Here is an 18187-nt window from a genome sequence, read left to right on the forward strand (position 1 = left end):
GATCTTGGCTCACTGCAACTTCTGCCTCCTGGGTTCAAGCGATTCTCCTGCCTCAGCCTCCTGAGTAGCTGGGATTACAGGCATGTGCCACCAAGCCCGCCTAATTTTTTTGTTTGTTTTGTTTTTTGAGACAGAATTTCCCTCTGTCACCCAGGCTAAAGTGCAGAGGTGCAATCTTGGCTTACTGCAACCTCTGCCTCCCAGGTTCAAGCAATTCTCCTGCCTCAGCCTCCTGAGTAGTTGGGATTACAGGCATGTGCCACCACACCTGGCTAATTTTTGTATTTTTAGTAGAAACAGGGTTTCAACACGTTGGTCAGGCTGGTCTCAAACTCCTGCCCTCGTGATTCGGCCGCCTCAGCCTCCCAAAGTGCTGGGATCACAGGCATGAGCCATCATGTCCCCAGCTAATTTTTTGTGTTTTTAGTAGAGATGGGGATGCACCTGTTGGCCAGGCTGGTCTCAAACTCCTGACCTTAGGTGATCCGCCCACCTCAGCCTCTCAAAGTCCTGGGATTATAGGTGTGAGCCACCGCACGCAGCCTGCCATGCTCCTTTTTATTCCTACGTCTCTATCTGATCCCATGTGGAGCTTCCTTCCTCTGAGTAACCCTTCTTGATATCCCACGTCTTGTTTGGGTGACCCTGCAATGGGCTCCCATGTCATCCTAACACTCATCAAAGCATTTGTTATCTATTCCTTACATAGTGACTGACATTTAGCAATCCTTCGGTAAGTGTCTGTTGAATCAACTCCAGACACTGCGTTTCTCTTTCCCAGGCTCTTTGTACATGTTGTTTCTTATTTCTGTTCTAGACAGAAGATCAAGACTGCTACATCCACATTTCCTTCCCAAGGGAAACTTTCCCACCCACAGCCTCTGTTGAAGAGACAGCCCCTAGGTAGCCATAGTCATGTCCCTTTTGCCTTAGTTGACTGGACCAGAATTGGCATCTGATGCAATGGTGGATAATCCAGGACCTGGCTAGCAACTTCCAACATATCTGACAATTAAAAAGGAGTAGATTGATCAGATCTGTCTCTCTTTTTAAAAACGTATTATTTTTTAAAGATATGTGAAACGGGGTCTCACTGTATTGCCCAGGTTGGTCTCGAACCCCTGGGCTCAAGGGATCCTGCCCACCTTGGCCTCCCAAAGTGCTGGGATTACAGATGTGAGCCACTGCGCCTGGCCCAGATTCTCTTTATTTATTTATTTTATTTTTATTTTTATTTTTTTGAGAGGGAGTCTCTCTACGATGCCCAGGCTGGAGTGCAGTGGTGCAATCTCAGCTCACTGAAACCTCTGCCTCCCAAGTTCAAGCGATTCTCCTGCCTCAGCCTCCTGAATAGCTGGGATTACAGGTGCGTGCCACCATGCCCGGCTAATTTTTGCAGTTTTAGTGGAGACGGGGTTTCACTATGTTCGTCAGGTTGATCTCAAACTCCTGACCACATGATCCGCCCGCCTCGGCCTCCCAAAGTGAGGATTACAGGTGTGAGCCACCACGCCCAGCCTATTTATTTATTTATTTATTTATTTATTTACTTACTTACTTATTTATTTTGAGACAGCGTTTCACTCTTGTCACCCAGGCTGGAGTGCAATGGCACGATCTCGGCTCACTGCAACCTTTGCCTCCCAGGTTCAAGCAATTCTCCTGCCTCAGCCTCCCGAGTAGATGGGATTACAGGTGCCTGCCACCACACCCAGCTAATTTTTGTATTTTTATTAGAGATGGGGTTTTACCATGTTGGCCAGGCTGGTCTCGAAGCCCTGAGCTCGGGCAATCTCCCTACCTTGGCCTCCCAAAGTGCTGGGATTACAGGCATGAGCCACTGCACCCAGTCTCTCTTAATGTTTAAATTTTGAGTTAGCAAAAGGAGAAAATGCAGCTTTTTGTTTGGTTTTGAGTTTTGTTTTTTGTTTGTTTTTTTTTTTTTTTTGAGACAGTGTCTCACTCCATCACCCAAGCTGGAGTGCAGTGGCACAATCTTGGCTCAGTGTAACTTCCTCTGCCTCCCAGGTTCAAGCAATTCTCCTGCCTCAGCCTCCCATGTAGCTGGGATTACAGGTACCTGCTACCATGCCCAGCTAATTTTTGTATTTTTAGTAGAGATGGGGTTTCACCATGTTTGCCAGGCTGGTCTACGAATCCTTAACCTTAAGTGATTCACCCACCACAGCCTCCCAAAGTGCTGGGATTACAGGCATGAGCCACCAAACCCAGCCTGAGGATGCAGCTTCGAATGCTAAGAACAAAAGCTGAAATTATACCTAAAGAAAAGCTATTAATATTAAGATAAATTCAGAGCCATGAGGAATCAAGGAAACCTACAAGGAAATAGAAACTATGAGGCAGAGAATATTCATCTGAAGGGAAGAATAAGGAATCAATCAGTACTGGTGGAAGAGGCCCTGCCAGGAGGAAAATAGCTAAGTCATGCTAATGAGTGAACATTAGAGTGAAAATATTAAAAATGCCATTTCTTGCTCTTCTGGGCTCTTAGTTTTCCTGAGTTTCTGTGACATAGATCCTTAAAATAAAATTGTTTAACTAAATGGAGCAAGTTATTATTTGCAACCCAGAGTTCCTAACTGACACACCATTTCTCTGTTTTGGGAAAACCCAACCATCCTTTAAGGGTAAATTTCTGGCTCGCTCCTCTGTTTTCTCTCTTCATTTAGAGAAACAATTGTCACATTACCTAGATATTGGTTTGTCTCTCTCTACCCAGAGAATATCAGGCTGTGAACTCTTTGAGGACAGGTTACCTTGTCTGTGTTTCACAGCAGCATACCGTGTCTAGTAGTAAACTTGATATAAAAAAGATGCTCAGCATATAAAACCAGCTACTGTTCTAAGCACTTTATAGATTTGAATTTATTTAATCTTCCCCAAAACCTCTGAAGCAGATGCTCATTTTTTTTCCTTCATTTTTACAGATGGGGAAAGTGAGGCACAGAGAAAGGCTTACGAAAAGTTGCAAAGTAGAAGATTCAATCCAGGAAATTTGGCTCCAGAGTCCCAGAGCTTAACTACTATACTATATAGCCCGAACTAAAGAGGAAGGAGGGCAGGGAACACTAGTTAATATGAATATTTGAGCACTTATATAAAAGCACTTTCACACATAAGAGTCCCCTCATTGTGGGAAACTAGCCAGAAGTTCTATCCCTGAAATACCAAATACCCAGATTCTTCCTACAGGCACAGAAAAATGAAAATAAGTAAAGGGCACATGCAGACTTATTTTGTAAAAAATTCCAAGGACACCTGGTAGGTGGGTTTGATTTATAGGCTAATGTCTAAAGAAAGAATTGTATTAGGGCCGGGCGCGGTGGCTCAAGCCTGTAATCCCAGCACTTTGGGAGGCCGAGACGGGCGGATCACGAGGTCAGGAGATCGAGACCATCCTGGCTAACACGGTGAAACCCCGTCTCTACTAAAAATACAAAAAACTAGCCGGGCGAGGTGGCGGGCGCCTGTAGTCCCAGCTACTCCGGAGGCTGAGGCAGGAGAATGGCGCAAACCCGGGAGGCGGAGCTTGCAGTGAGCTGAGATCCGGCCACTGCACTCCAGCCCGGGCTACAGAGCAAGACTCCGTCTCAAAAAAAAAAAAAAAAAAAAAAAAAAAACAAGAATTGTATTAGAGTATGAAAACCTTTCATATGGGGCAAAGCAGCTACTTTCTCAGCTATTCCAAGAACTGCGAGTCTCTCCCTAAAGCAACAATTGAGGGTGTGTATGTGGGGTGGTAGGGAGGGTGGATATAGTGGTGATTCCATTTTGTATTATTGTTTTTAAAGGAGTCTGGCTTTAGGGAGCTCTTGCAGATGCCTTTATTGGCAGTGTCAACCGTTTCTTTTGAGTTGCCATGACACCCAAAAGACAAAGCTGGGGGGTTGTTTATTAGTGAATGATTAGGAGCCAAATAAAAAGGAAAGTTCTTTGAGGGAAGGCTGGGGTTGTTTGGGGAGTTGGGTGGAGATGGGTGTTTAAGTATTGGTATAGGGTTAATCCAGACAACTCTTGGCATGATCCATACACAAGCAACAAAGACCAGAACAAACAGGAAGGCTACCTAGGAGCTTTCTAGCATGGTTTCTTCTTCCCAATTGCCTATGTCTAGGAGAGATCTGAGTAAGTGACCAGAGGAGAGGTCTGAAGGTAGCAACTGTTCAGCACTGAAAATGTTAAGTATTACTGGTGCCCTGTACGGACAAAAAGAGTCTTTGGGCTCCTCAGCAAGTGAGGGAACAGCAGAAGCTGCCTGTACCTGAATAAAATTCACCAGGGAAGTGAGTGAGATTTCTGTTTGGGATGAATTCCTGGTGACACAGCCATATGGCTTTTACTGACTGCCATCCTCCAGATAGTATACTCTTTTTGGGGAGCAGTTAAAGTATACAGAAAATTGTGCTTTCCTCACTGTCATCTTTAATCCCTCCCCCATCATTAGCTGGAACTCTTAAATGAAGACTCAAGTGCCCCAATCTATCCTTCCAGCCTGAATTCCTGCCCAAGATTGAGGGCCCCCCTTCCCTTTCCCCAAGCCACTTCCCCACATCTCTGATTTTCTCCCTAGAGTAGGAGGCTCCAGGGGACCACAGCTGACTCTGCCAGGCACAGAGGGTTGAGTCATCCTGCAGGCGTCAGAGCTGTTAGCAACAGCTCTGCTGATCTGTATGCAGCTCCAACTCCCTCAGAGTTTTGGAGCCGTCTCGTTCAGAAGTAAAGAACAGAACACAGATGGCTGGTAACAGGATCCCACAGGGGCCTCCTTTCCCACTGAGCCCATCCTGCTAATCCTTTTACAGAAGACAAAATAAATGGTGAGTGGAGAGAGAGGAAAAAAGAAAAAAAAAAAAAGAGGAGTATCAGCTTCTGTATTGTTCTGTGGGTCCTGGTGCAAGGTCTCTGGTAACAACCCCAAGCTACTTACTAAATTTCCCAGGCATATTCCCTTCCTGATCCTTCTTTCTCTTCATCCATTTCATTTCCCTTCCAATCTCCCCTTCTCCAACCCAGTTCCCTTTTCTCTGTAATATCTTTTAATCTGATGGAGTATTTTGCCCGAATACCTTCTATTTGTGCCAAGCAATTCTAATCCATATGTGTATAGGACAATCAAAAGTACTGGGAGTTCTTGGCTGGGCGCGGTGGCTCACGCCTGTAATCCCAGCACTTTGGGAGGGCGAGGAGGGTAGATCACAAGGTCAGGAGATCGAGACCATCCTGGCTAACATGGTGAAACCCCATCTCTACTAAAAATACAAAAAATTAGCCAGGTGTGGCGGGCGCCTGTAGTCCCAGCTACTCGGGAGGCTGAGGCAGGGGAATGGCGTGAACCCGGGAGGCAGAGCTTGCAGTGAGCCAAGATAGTACCACTGCACTCCAGCCTGGGCGACAGAGCAAGACTCTGTCTCAAAAAATAAATAAAGGCCAGGCGCGGTGGCTCACGTCTGTAATTCCAGCACTTTGGGAGGCCGAGACGGGCGGATCACGAGGTCAGGAGATCGAGACCATCCTGGCTAACACGGTGAAACCCTGTCTCTACTAAAAAAAAATACAGGCCGGGCGCGGTGGCTCAAGCCTGTAATCCCAGCACTTTGGGAGGTCGAGATGGGCGGATCACGAGGTCAGGAGATCGAGACCATCCTGGCTAACACGGTGAAACCCCGTCTCTACTAAAAAAAAAAAATACAAAAAACTAGCCGGGCGCGGTGGCGGGCGCCTGTAGTCCCAGCTACTCGGGAGGCTGAGGCAGGAGAATGGCGTGAACCCGGGAGGCGGAGCTTGCAGTGAGCTGAGATCCGGCCACTGCACTCCAGCCTGGGCAGCAGAGCGAGACTCCATCTCAAAAAAAAAAAAAAAAAAACTAGCCGGCGAGGTGGCGGGCGCCTGTAGTCCCAGCTACTCAGGAGGCTGAGGCAGGAGAATGGCGTAAACCCGGGAGGTGGAGGTTGCAGTGAGCTGAGATCCGGCCACTGCATTCCAGCCTGGGCGACAGAGCGAGACTGCGTCTCAAAAAAAAAAAGAAAAAAAAAGATGCATTTAAAAATAAATAAACAAACAAACAAACAAAAACAAAAGTACTGGGAGTTCAGAGTCGCTTATTTCATCAATTTTATCTCTTGGGAGGTCCCCATAGCTCCTCCTCTTCTACTGAGGTAGCACTGTGCATTATAAACAACACTGACTTTAGGTCAGGGTGGTAGCTCACACCTGTAATCCCAGCACTTTGGGAGCCCGAGGTGGGTGGAACACTTGAGGACAGGAGTTTGAGACCACCCTGGCCAACATAGCGAAACCCCATCTCTACTAAAAATACAAAAAATTAACTGGGTGTAGTGGTACAGGCCTGTAATCCCAGTTACTCAGGAGAATGAGGCTCAAGAATTGCTTGAGCCCACGAGGCAGAGGTTGCAGTGAGCCAAAATAGTGCCACCACACTCCAGCCTGGGTGACACAGTGAGACTTCAAACTCTGTTCTAAAAGATATATAAACAGGTTGGGCGTGGTGGCTCATGCCTGTAATCCCAGCACTTTGGGAGGCCGAGGCGGGCAGGTCACGAGGTCAGGAGATCGAGACCATCCTGGCTAACACGGTGAAACCCTGTCTCTACTAAAAATACAAAAACAAAATTAGCCGAGCATGGTGGCAGGCGCCTGTAGTCCCAGCTACTGGGGAGGCTGAGACTGGAGAATAGCATGAACCCAGGAGGCGGAGCTTGCAGTGAGCCGAGATTGCGCCACTGCACTCCAGCCTGGGCGTCAGTGAGACTCCGTCTCAAAAAAAAAAAAAAAAGGTACATAAACAGATAAATAAAAAGTTAAAAATTCTGCTCTGCCATTTACTAAATATGTGAGCTTGGGCAATTTACTCAAACTTTCTGAGCTCCAGGTATTGCATCTGATGATATCTATACTAGCATCTACTTTGCCAGTTGGCTTACAGATTAGATAGAGGTAAACCATACTATCTGGAATATAATAGGTCCCCAGTAAATATTAATTCTCTCTCTATCCCCCCGCTGCTGTAAGTGCCAGGTCCCTGTTTTCAAGAACTGAAAGAAAAAAAAAATCTCCCACTGAGAAAGTTAGCATTCATGCTCAATTACTGCTGATACAATTGAGGTAAGAGAGTGGGAAGTGTGGGTGAGTTTTGCAAGACTAGAAGTCTTTGTAAAAACTAGCATGTGAATACACTAATGTTGGTTTTCCCCAGCACAGGGATTCTTGGTGAAGAGCGCTGATTTCCTCATGTTGGTGTTGCAGCATGGCTGATACTAATTTATTTTCCTTAGAAAATAAGATGCTGATGCCAGGCACGGTGGCTCACACCTGTAATCCTAGCACTTTGGAAGGCCGAGGCAGGTGGATTGCCTGAGCTCAGGAATTCTGGACCAGCCTGGGCAACACGGTGAAACCCCATCTCTACAAAAACACACACACAAAAAAAAAAAGGAAAAAGAAAGAAAAATTAGCCGGGTGTCATGGCAGGCACCTGTAATCCCAGCTACTCGAGAGGCTGAGACAGGAGACTCGCTTGAACCCAGGAGGCAGAGGTTGCGGTAAGCTGAGATCATGCCATTGCACTCCAGCCTTGGTGACAGAGTGAGAGACTCTGTCTCAGAAAAAAAAAAAAAAAAAAAGAAAAGATGCTGATTTGCTGATTGTGTGGCTTTAGGTAAGTTCTTATCCCTCTCTGGGCTTCACTAGAACAAAAGATCACTGCTCCTCTTCACTCCGGGAAATTAGGAGGATTTGTTGAAGTTTGTGTAAACTCCAGGTGAAAAGTTAAGTACAGGATGGTATTATCCTTGGCACTGAGAATCCCGGAAGTGTTTTTGCACAATCAGGTCAAATGCCATTGTTCAGTTTATGTGATCACCAAAGACTCAGCTGACACAGAGTTATGGTTTGACATGGTTCCTTTGTTCCAGATAATAAACATGTGTAATGTCAATTATACTAATTGTGTTTTGTTCTAGTCGAAACAAGAAGGAGGCTGGTGATGAGGCTGGGACATCATACTTCATTCTCTCTGACCAGGCGCACTCTGACAACACGTTTTTCCTGTCTCTCTTTGTAACTGGTAATTAGGTTCTCAGCTGAGCTGTCAGGAATCTTGATAGGTTTCCCAGGCAGTCACCATCTGACAATTTACAACTTTGGGCTTTTCACAACTGGCGTATTCCCCTCCAGGGAACGAAAGTTTCTCAATCCTATGTTCCTCCTATCATTCAAATAGTCTGATCTGAGATAAATGCTAGCTTTCTCGATGCATTATCTAATTCCAAAGCAGACTGTTGGGTCTCTTAGCAGTAATGGGGAAAATCTCTGTGTTCATGTGTGTCCTGAGCAATAAGGGCTGCCCCTATGGTGTGATAAGGGAGTGAAGGTCATCAAAGCCAGAAGTGGCACGGGTGTATGGGAATTTAACATAGCCTTTCAAAAGGAGAGGAAATAATAGTAAAAATTAGTAGAGTTGCTTTTTCTTTCTTTTTAAAAATAGACGGATCACGAGGTCAGGAGATCGAGACCATCCTGGCCAACATGGTGAAACCCCGTCTCTACTAAAATACAAAAAATTATCCGGGCATGGTGGCACGCCTGTAGTCCTAGTTACTCAGGAGGCTGAGGCAGGGAATTGCTTGAACCTAGGTGGCGGAGGTTGCAGTGAGCTGAGATGGTGCCACTGCACTCCAGCCTGGCAACAGAGCAAGACTATGTCTCAAAAAAAAAAAAAAAAAAAAAAAAAATAGAGATGGGGGCCGGCCACAATGGCTCACACCTAGCACTTTGGGAGGCCGAGGTAGGCAGATCACCTGAGGTCAGGAGTTCAAGACCAACCTGGCCAACATGGTGAAACCCCATCTCTACTAAAAAAAATACAAAAATTAGCCAGTCACAATGGCTCCCACCTGTAATCCCAGTTACTCGGGAAGCTGAGGCAAGAGAATGGCTTGAAACTGGGAGGCGGAGGTTGCAGTGAGCCAAGATCGCACCATTGCACTCCAGCCTGGGTGACAAGAGTGAAACTCCATCTCAAAAAAACAAAAAACAACCAAAAAAAAGGAAACTTTTTTTTTTTTTTTTTTTGAGACGGAGTCTCGCTCTGTCGCCCGAGCTGGAGTGCAGTGGCTGGATCTCAGCTCACTGCAAGCTCCGCCTCCCGGGTTTACGCCATTCTCCTGCCTCAGCCTCCCGAGTAGCTGGGACTACAGGCGCCCGCCACCTCGCCCGGCTAGTTTTTTGTATTTTTTAGTAGAGACGGGATTTCACCGTGTTAGCCAGGATGGTCTCAATCTCCTGACCTCGTGATCCGCCCGTCTCGGCCTCCCAAAGTGCTGGGATTACAGGCTTGAGCCACTGCGCCCGGCCAAAAAGGAAACTTTTTAAAAAAATTTTTGTACAGGTGTGATAATGATATTGTGGTAATGTTACAATAAAGGTCTTTGTTACAGATACATACTGAAGTATATACAGGTGAAATGTTATAATTTACAAGAGGTTTATTTAAAAATACTCCAGGGGCCTGGGAGAGGTGGCTCACACCTGTAATCCTAGCACTTTGGGAGGCTGAGGCGGGTGGATCACAAGTTCAGGAGTTTGAGACCAGCCTGGCCAAGTAGCCTATCTCTGCTAAAAATACAAAAAAATTAGCTGAGCATGCTCTACTAAAAACAAAAAAATTAGCTGGCATAGTGGGGCATGCCTATAATCCTAGCTACTCGAAGCAGGAAAATCACTTGAACCTGGGAGGCAGAAGTTGCAATGAGCTAAGACTGTGCCACTGCACTCCAGTCTGGGTGACAAAGTGAGACTTTGTCTCGAAAAAATTAATAAATAAATAAATAAATAAATAAACAAACAAATAAATAAATAAAAATACTTCGGGGGTGTTGAGTGGGTGTGAATGGCTCATGTCTATAATCCCAGCACTTTGGGAGCACTAGGCAGGAAGACTGCTTGAGTTCAGGAGTTGAAGAGCAGCCAGGGACACATAGTGAGACCTCTATCTCTACAAAAAAAAATTTTTAATTAGCTGAGTATGGTGGCACACACCTGTAGTCTAAGCTACTTGGGAGGCTGAATGCGGAGGACTGCCTGAGCCCAGGAATTTGAGGCTTCAGTGAGCTATGATTGTGCCACTGCACTCCAGCCTCGGAGAGACAGTGAGACCCTGTCTCTAAAATAAACTAAAAAAAAACAAAACAAAACTCCAGCAGGGAGAATAAGGGCTTATGGCAGAAGAGGTAAAAGAGAATGATAAAGTGTTTATATGAGTTCAAGCTAGGTGACAGACACGTGGAAGTTTATTATTTATTGCACTCCTTTTGAATATATTTGAAATTTTCCATAAAAAAATTTAAAATTACTAGGGAAAGCCTGAATCTCTTTCCACTCCCAAATGTATGAAATAACTAGAAGAGAACATTCTTGCTATCACAATTTCAGGAAAAGAGATCAGGATTGGAGGGGCATCTTTTAAGGGGTAGGTGAAGGAAGAGGACCCTGCCAGGACAGGAAGGTGGAAGGAAATCTGGTTTTGAGTGGTGTTGAAAAAGCCAAGGAGGAATACAGTTTCAAGATGGAAGGAGTGTCAATGATGTCAAATACTGCAGATGACAGGAAGAAAAGTATTAAATGACTTCACTAGACATTGCAACCAGGAAGTCAGTCTTGACCTTGGCAAGATCAATTTCAGTAGAGGTGGGAAGATAGATAATTTGGAATTCCAAGAAGCTTGGCTGTAGACAGAAGAGACGAAAGTAATCTTTCTTTTCTCCCCAAAGAAGAAGAAACTAGGGCATGTTTTTAATGCTGAGGGGGAGTTGCCATCTGAGAGTGGTTGACAACATAGGTGAAGAGAGGAATGACCAACTCAAAGAGCAAGGACCCTTACTACAAGAGGTAGTGTTGAGAACAAATCATATACACATCCCACTGAAGCAGATAGCTTGCTTTTCGGATCCTTATTTTAATTTTTATCTTTTTATTTTCAAGACTGAGTCTCGCACTGACGCCCAGGCTGGAATGCTGTGAGCCACTATGCCTGGCTGTGAGCTTTTAAAACAAGCAAACAAAAAGCAGGTTTGGTGCAAGGGCTCACACCTATAATTCTAGCACTTTGGGAGGCGGAGGTGTGAAGACTGCTTGAGGCCAGGAGTTTGAGACCAACCTGACCAATAAATCAAGACCCTGTCTCTATTTTTATCTTTTATTTTTGGAGACAGAGTCTTGCACGGTCGCCCAGGCTGGATTGCAGTGGCATGATCTCAGCTCACTGCAACCTTTGCCTCCCGGGTTCAAGCAATTCTCCTGTCTCAGCCTCCTGAGTAGCTGGGACTATAGTCGCACACCGCCACACCCAGCTAATTTTTTTTGTATTTTAGTAGAGATGTGTTTTCACTGTGTTGCCCAGGATGGTCTTGAACTCCTGAGCTCAGGCAATCTGCTCGCCTCGGCCTCCCAAATTGCTGGGATTACAGGCGTGAGCCACCAAGCTGAGCCTTTTTTTTTTTTTTTTGAGACAGAGTCTTGCTCTGTTGCCCATCTCACTCAAACATGTCTACAGAAGGATGCCTGATAGAAGTGTGGTTTTACAGACTGGAAAATAAAGCTGATCATGTACAGAGTTTCTTCTTGAGCTCTATATTCTCATATAATGTGATCCATTTTGTGAAAATCTTTTAAAAATGCCAATCCTTTTAAAATGCCCTGCACATGGAGGCAACAGATTCTTCCTTTTTAACCCATAAGGGCCAAGGTACTTGGGCCAAGTACGCAACAGTTGGTAGAACACAATTCAATATAAGAAAGTCCTGACCTAAAAACCTTTTAGTATCAAGTACCTATCAGATACACATCTGCACCAAGCCATTAATAAGTTAAAGAAGCCACCTCAGGCCAGGCGTGGTGGCTCATGCCTGTAATCCCAGCACTTTGGGAGACTGAAGAGGGTGGATCATGAGGTCAGGAGATCGAGACCATCCTGGCTAACACAGTGAAACCCCGTCTCTACTAAAAATACGATAAATTAGTTGGGCAAGGTGGCGGATGCCTGTAGTCCCAGCTACTCGGGAGGCTGAGTAATGAGAATGGCGTGAACCCAGGAGGCAGAGCTTGCAGTGAGCCGAGATGGCGCCACTGCACTCCAGCCTGGGCGACACAGCGACACTCTGTCTCAAAAAAAAAAAAAAAAAAGAAGCTCCCTCAGAGTCCAAAATAAATCCAGCCCTGAAGAAATGAAGCAGTGGATGGAAAAGTAGTACAATACAGCAGCAGTTAAAAACATTGACTTTGGGCTGGGTGCGGTGGCTCACACCTGTAATCCCAGCACTTTGGGAGGCCCAGGTGGGTGGATTGCAAGGTCAAGAGATCAAGACCATCCTGGCCAACATGGTGAAACCCTGTCTCTACTAAAGAAAAAATACAAAAATTAGCTGGGCGTGGTGGTACACGCCTGTAGTCCCAGCTACTTGGGAGGCTGAGGCAGGAGAATTGCTTGAACCCAGGAGGCGGAGGTTGCAGTGAGCCAAGATTGCACCACCACTGCACTCCAGCCTAGAGACAGAGTGAGACTCAGTCTCAAAAACAAAACAAAAACAAATTGACTTTGGGTTGGGTGCAGCGGCTCATGCCTGTAATCCCAGCTACTCAGGAGGCTGAGGCAGGAGAATTGCTTGAACCCAGGAGGTGGAAGTTGCAGTGAGCTGAGATTGTGCCACTGTACGACACAGTGAGACTCTGTCTCAAAAAAAAAAAAAAAAAAAGACATTGACTTTGGAGTTTCATGTAGAAGGTCGGTGACTGCCCTTACTTTGTGTCATTTTCATAACCAAGCCGAGGATTCTTTTCTTTATCTGTAAAATGGGGTTAATGTTACCTTCTTCAGAGGGTTGTGTGAAGATTAAGTAAGTTAGATTAAGTAACATGTAAGGTGCTTAGCACCATGCCTGGTCCATGGAAAATGTTTTATAGTGTTAGCTATTACTGTGTATGTGTAAGGAGGTAAATATTCATCCCACTTCTCTGACACTATCTTCTGGCAGGCATCCCATGATCAGTGCATCACGGTTGATTGTCTGGGACATCTGTGACTATAGGAAGGGTTGGGCAGCATGTTTGTGGACTGAGAGGTTTTTGGAATGTATCTTCAGAACCAGTTGGTGATTTTGTTATGCCCTTTGCTTTGGCTGACATCTGCCAGGATTAAAAAAAATCTACATCAATTCCTACCAGATTTCTGCCACACAGCATATGAAACATAAACAGCTGGCAATCAAAACATAAAATAAGTTAGTATTTTATTGGCTTGGGATTTTCTTTAGGCTTCCTCTTTGGACTTCTCTTTACCAAATAGGAGTAATATACCAGTAGGAAGTCTTTTGGGGCCAGGTGCAGTGGTTCACGCATATAATCCCACGAATTTGGCAAGCCAAGTCAGAAGGATTACTTGAGGCTAGAGTTCGAGACCAGCCTGGGCAACATGGCTGGACCCTGTCTCTACAAAAAATAAAGGTAAAAAAATTATCTGGGCATAGTGGTGTGTGCCTGTAAGTCCCAGCTACTTGGGAGGCTGAAGCTGGAGGATCCCTTGAGCTCAGGAGTTCGAGGCTGCAGTGAGCTATGATCACCACTGTACTTCAGCCTGAGTGACAGAGCAAGACCCTGTCTAAAAGAACAAAGAAGAAAGAAAGAAAAAGGTGACAATTCATATCAGCCTTTTTTTTTTTTTTTTTTTTTTTGAGATGGAGTCTCGCTCTGTTGCCAGGCTGGAGTGCAATGGCCTGATCTCAGCTCACTGCAACCTCCGCCTCTCGGGTTCAAGCAATTATCCTGCCTCAGCCTCCCAAGTAGCTGGGACTACAGGCGTGCACCACCACGCCTTGCTAATTTTTGTATTTTTAGTAGAGACGGGGTTTCACCATGTTGGCCAAGCTGAACTCGATCTCTTGATCTCGTAATCCGCCCGCCTTGGCCTCCCAAAGTGCTGAGATTACAGGTGTGAGCCCCTGCGCCCGGCCCAAATCAGTTTAAGTTTGGGAAAAACAAAATATATTAGGCCCTGTAACTGAAAAATCAGCGCTGTAGGAGCTTAAAAAGTTTTGTTAAGTGTTTGACTCTGTCTCCCTTTTTTCTGTCTCTCCACACACCACACCCAGCTCCCAATTCCTGGGTATTTTTCTCTATAGATTGAGTTTTGTTATAAAGTTGAGTGTCCATATTGGGGCAGGGGATACAGCTGGTGAACTGGGGACTTGGGTGCTTCCCACTGCTGCCACGTAGTTTAATACACCTCAACACTGAATGCTGCCATCAATACTGTTTACACACAGGAAATGAACAAGGAAAATTTCTAATATCTGTTTTAATCAAATGCTTCCTTTGGCCAGGTGCAGTGGCTCACGCCTATAATCCCAACACTTTGGGAAGCCAACGCAGGCAGATCACTTGAGGCCAGGAGTTCGAGACCAGCCTGGCCAACACGGCAAAACCCCTTCTCTACTAAAAATACAAACATTAGCCCAGCATGGTGGTGCATGCCTGTAATCCCAGCTACTCAGGAGGCTGAGGCACGAGAACTGCTTGAACCCGGGAGGCAAAGGTTGTGGTGAGCCGAGATTGTGCCACTGCACTCCAGCTTGGGCAATAGAGTGAGACTCTGTATCAAAAAAAAAAAAAAAAAAAAATGCTTCCTTTAATGGTATGTTGTATTATACCCACTAGAGACAGTGAGTGTCTCAAAGTTCAGGTTTTAAACAACCTCTCCTACATAACCAGCTCTCTCCTACTCACTGCGGAGACCTCTCCTGCATAACCTGCTCTCTCCTACTCACTGCTCAGAAACCCCTGAAGAAGGGACAGAGGTCTGGCCCGCTTATCATATGGCACCATGAAAATGATTATCATGAAACTTGCCCTTTATTTTTCCTCTTCATAAATTTACTCAACACAGAAATGTTAGAATATTGTAAATGTAGAATTTGAAGGCATTTGAAACTTTGTGAGGATGAGATCAGAACTTGGAGCTTATGAACCATAGACATGCTTCTATAAGCAATTTAAGCAGGTTTCACATAGATCATACGGAGGAAAGCTTGCATCTTGGTAGTTTATTTTATGCAACAGAGGGATGCTGGATAAGGGAGATGGGGTCTGCATGGGAAGAACTTTCATAGAAAGTCTAGATTTACATCATCCCAGTTTATGAGCCCAAAGGCAAAGCAAAACTCACTCTCACAAAGCAGTATATAAAATCCAAATGAACATCTCTGAGTGGTCCAGCTTGGGCTCTGTGTCATGTGCCCTTCCCTGGCCCAGTTGCTTCACCAAGGGGTGAGCTATTTTGGCTGCCCACGCTGTGATGGTGTGCCCATCTGTAGCAAGAGGCCCCAGAGTAATAACTCCACAAGAACTCCACAGAACAATGGAGAGGAAACTTCTCTAAGAACTGTAGAGTACTTAAAAAAAAATGGTTTCTTTTGAGACAGGGTCTCACTTTGTCACCCAGGCTTGAGTGCAGTGGTGTAAACAGGGCTCACTGCAGCCTCAAACTCCCAGACTCAAGTGATTTTCCCACCTCAGCCTCCCTAGTAGCTGGGACTATAGGTGCATACGAGCACACCCAGTTAATTTTTGTAATTTTTGTGGAGACGGGGTTTCCCTATGTTGACCAGGCTGGTCTCAAACTCCTGAGCTCAAGTGACCTACCTACCTCAGCCTCCCAAAGTCCTGGGATTGCAAGTGTGAACCACCACACCCGGCCATAGGGTACTTTTTGCCAGAAGAAGAGGGAGAAATTTGGGACAGACAAGAACAACAGATGTTCACTACAAGTGGAATGGAACTGCTAGTGAGGCTAACTGATATGTTTTTTGTGGGGATGCTAGCTACAGTAGAATATATTAGCACTTGTGGTCAGGTGAAAGAAAGCAGTTATCACCTGGATACAACAGAACTTTCATATGCAGACAGGATCTTCACCATAAGTCTGAGACATGGGTAGGGCATATTCATTTTACAGTATACACTTTTGGGAGTCAAGAGACGCAGAGAAGCATAGCAGAAAATACATAATTTACATGGCAGAACTAGCTATAACTGGTATGTACATCAGTTTGGGAAGCAGGTGACCACAACACATTCTTAGAACCTTAGACAATCCTGAAAACAACTGACATGTATAAGACTCTAGATATACCCATCAGCCAGGCACATAGCGCCAAAGTGACAGTAACCTCCAGAGAACTCTAGCATGTGTGTACATCTTTTCCTAGAGTTCTTGATCACACTAACCTTTGCGGCAGCTATTCTTCCATACACTCCAGGCAAACAGCTTTCAGTCACTCTTCTTGACATCTCCCACACCTAACCCAATTTCTGACACATAGGAGAAAATGTTTGCAGAATTATTGAACTGATAGCAAACATTTGTTGAATGTCATTATGTACATTATGCTAAGTTTGTGGACATAGATATAAATAAGACAAACATTCATATGCTCGTGTAGATCACAGCCTGGTGGGAAAGGCCAAAAAATAAACAGTTCTGTGTGAGGACTATTTGGTTGCAAATGAAAGAGAACCAGACCCAACGTAGCTTAAGAAAAATGGGAATGTTTTGGCACGCGCATGCCAAAAACTCCAGGGTCAGGACTGCCTTTAGACAGAATTAGTTCCAGGTCTTCAGTGATCTGGTTTTATCTCCAGAATGTGTTTTCCACTGAGTTGCCTTTGTTCTGGGGCTTCACAGCAAAAGGAAATAGCAATTCCAGTCTTTATATTCTCTCAAGGAAATAGAATTGCTTGAACCTGGGAGGTGGAGGCTGCAGTGAGCCGAGATCGTGACACTGCACTCCAGCCTAGGCAACAGAGTGAGACTCCGTCTCAAAAAAAAAAAAAAAAAAAAAAAAAAAATATAGGCCGAGCATGGTGGCTCATGCCTGTAATCCCATCAATTTGGGACGCCAAGGCAGGCAGATCACAAGGTCAGGAGTTCGAGACCAGCCTGGCCAATATGGTGAAACCCCCTGTCTCTACTAAAACTACAAAAATTAGCCAGGCGCAGTGATGCACGCCTGTAGTCCCAGCTACCCAGGAGGCTGGGGTAGAAGAATTGCTTGAACCTGGGAGGCAGAGATTGCAGTGAGCTGAGATCGCACCACTGCACTCCAGCCTGGGCGACAGAGCAAGACTCTGTCTCCAAAAAAAAAAAAAAAAAAAAAAGAAAGAAAGAAAAGAAAAGAAAAAAAAGAATATAGTGGTTCAGGGTGAAAGCTGAGTTTGACAACTGGCTTCACCACAAACCGGCTATAAGAACTTAGGTAAGTTAATCAAAATTCTTCTCTGTGCCTCAGTTCCACTCTCTCTCTCTCTTTCTTTCCCTCTTTTTTTTTTTTTTTGACAGAGTCTCACTCTGTTGGCCAGGCTGGAGTGCAGTGGCACTATCTCCTCTCACTGCAACCTCTGTCTCCTTGGCTCAAGCAATTCTCCTGCCTCAGCCTCCTGAGTATCTGGGATTACAGGTGTGTGTCACCATGCCTGGCTAACTTTTTCACCATGTTGGCCAGGCTGGTCTCGAACTCCTGACCTCAGGTAATCCGCCCACCTCAGCCTACCAAAGTGCTGGGATTACAGGTGTGAGCCACTGCACTAGGCCCAGTTCCACCATTTCTAAAAGGGAATATTAATTATACCTACCCAATATGGTTATTGTGAGGAGTAAATAAGTAGAGTGTTTAGAACTCTCTCTGGCATATAATCGGCACTCAATAAGTGTTAACTATTTCACTATTTTTGTTATTATCATCATCATCAAATTTCAGAAACTTTGCATAGTGGCAGTATTGTAACCAAAGAGATTTATCCGAGGTATGATTATTGCTCATTGAAAAATCAAAGGCTGGGCACAGTGGCTCACACCTGTAATCCTAGTACTTTGGGAGGCTGAGGCAGGCAGATCCTTTGAGGCCAGGAGTTCAAGACCAGTCTGGGCAACACGGCGAAACCCATCTCTACAAAAAACCACAAAAATTAGCCAGCATGGTGGCATATGCCTGTAGTCCCGGTTACTTGGGAAGCTGAGGTAGGAGGATCGTTTGAGCCTGGGAGGAGAGGTTGCAGTGAGCCAGGATCATACGATTGGACTCCATTTCGAGAATTTAATACA

General features: G+C 45.3%; 1 pseudogene; it reads left to right on the plus strand.

The window, feature by feature from the left end:
* Positions 1–17844: 17844 nt before the first annotated feature.
* Positions 17845–17968, plus strand: LOC141408893 (U4 spliceosomal RNA; annotated as a pseudogene).
* The last annotated feature ends 219 nt before the right edge of the window (positions 17969–18187 follow it).

The sequence above is a fragment of the Macaca fascicularis genome, chromosome 16 (genome assembly GCF_037993035.2).
Source record: "Macaca fascicularis isolate 582-1 chromosome 16, T2T-MFA8v1.1".
NCBI classification, from domain to species: Eukaryota; Metazoa; Chordata; class Mammalia; order Primates; family Cercopithecidae; genus Macaca; species Macaca fascicularis.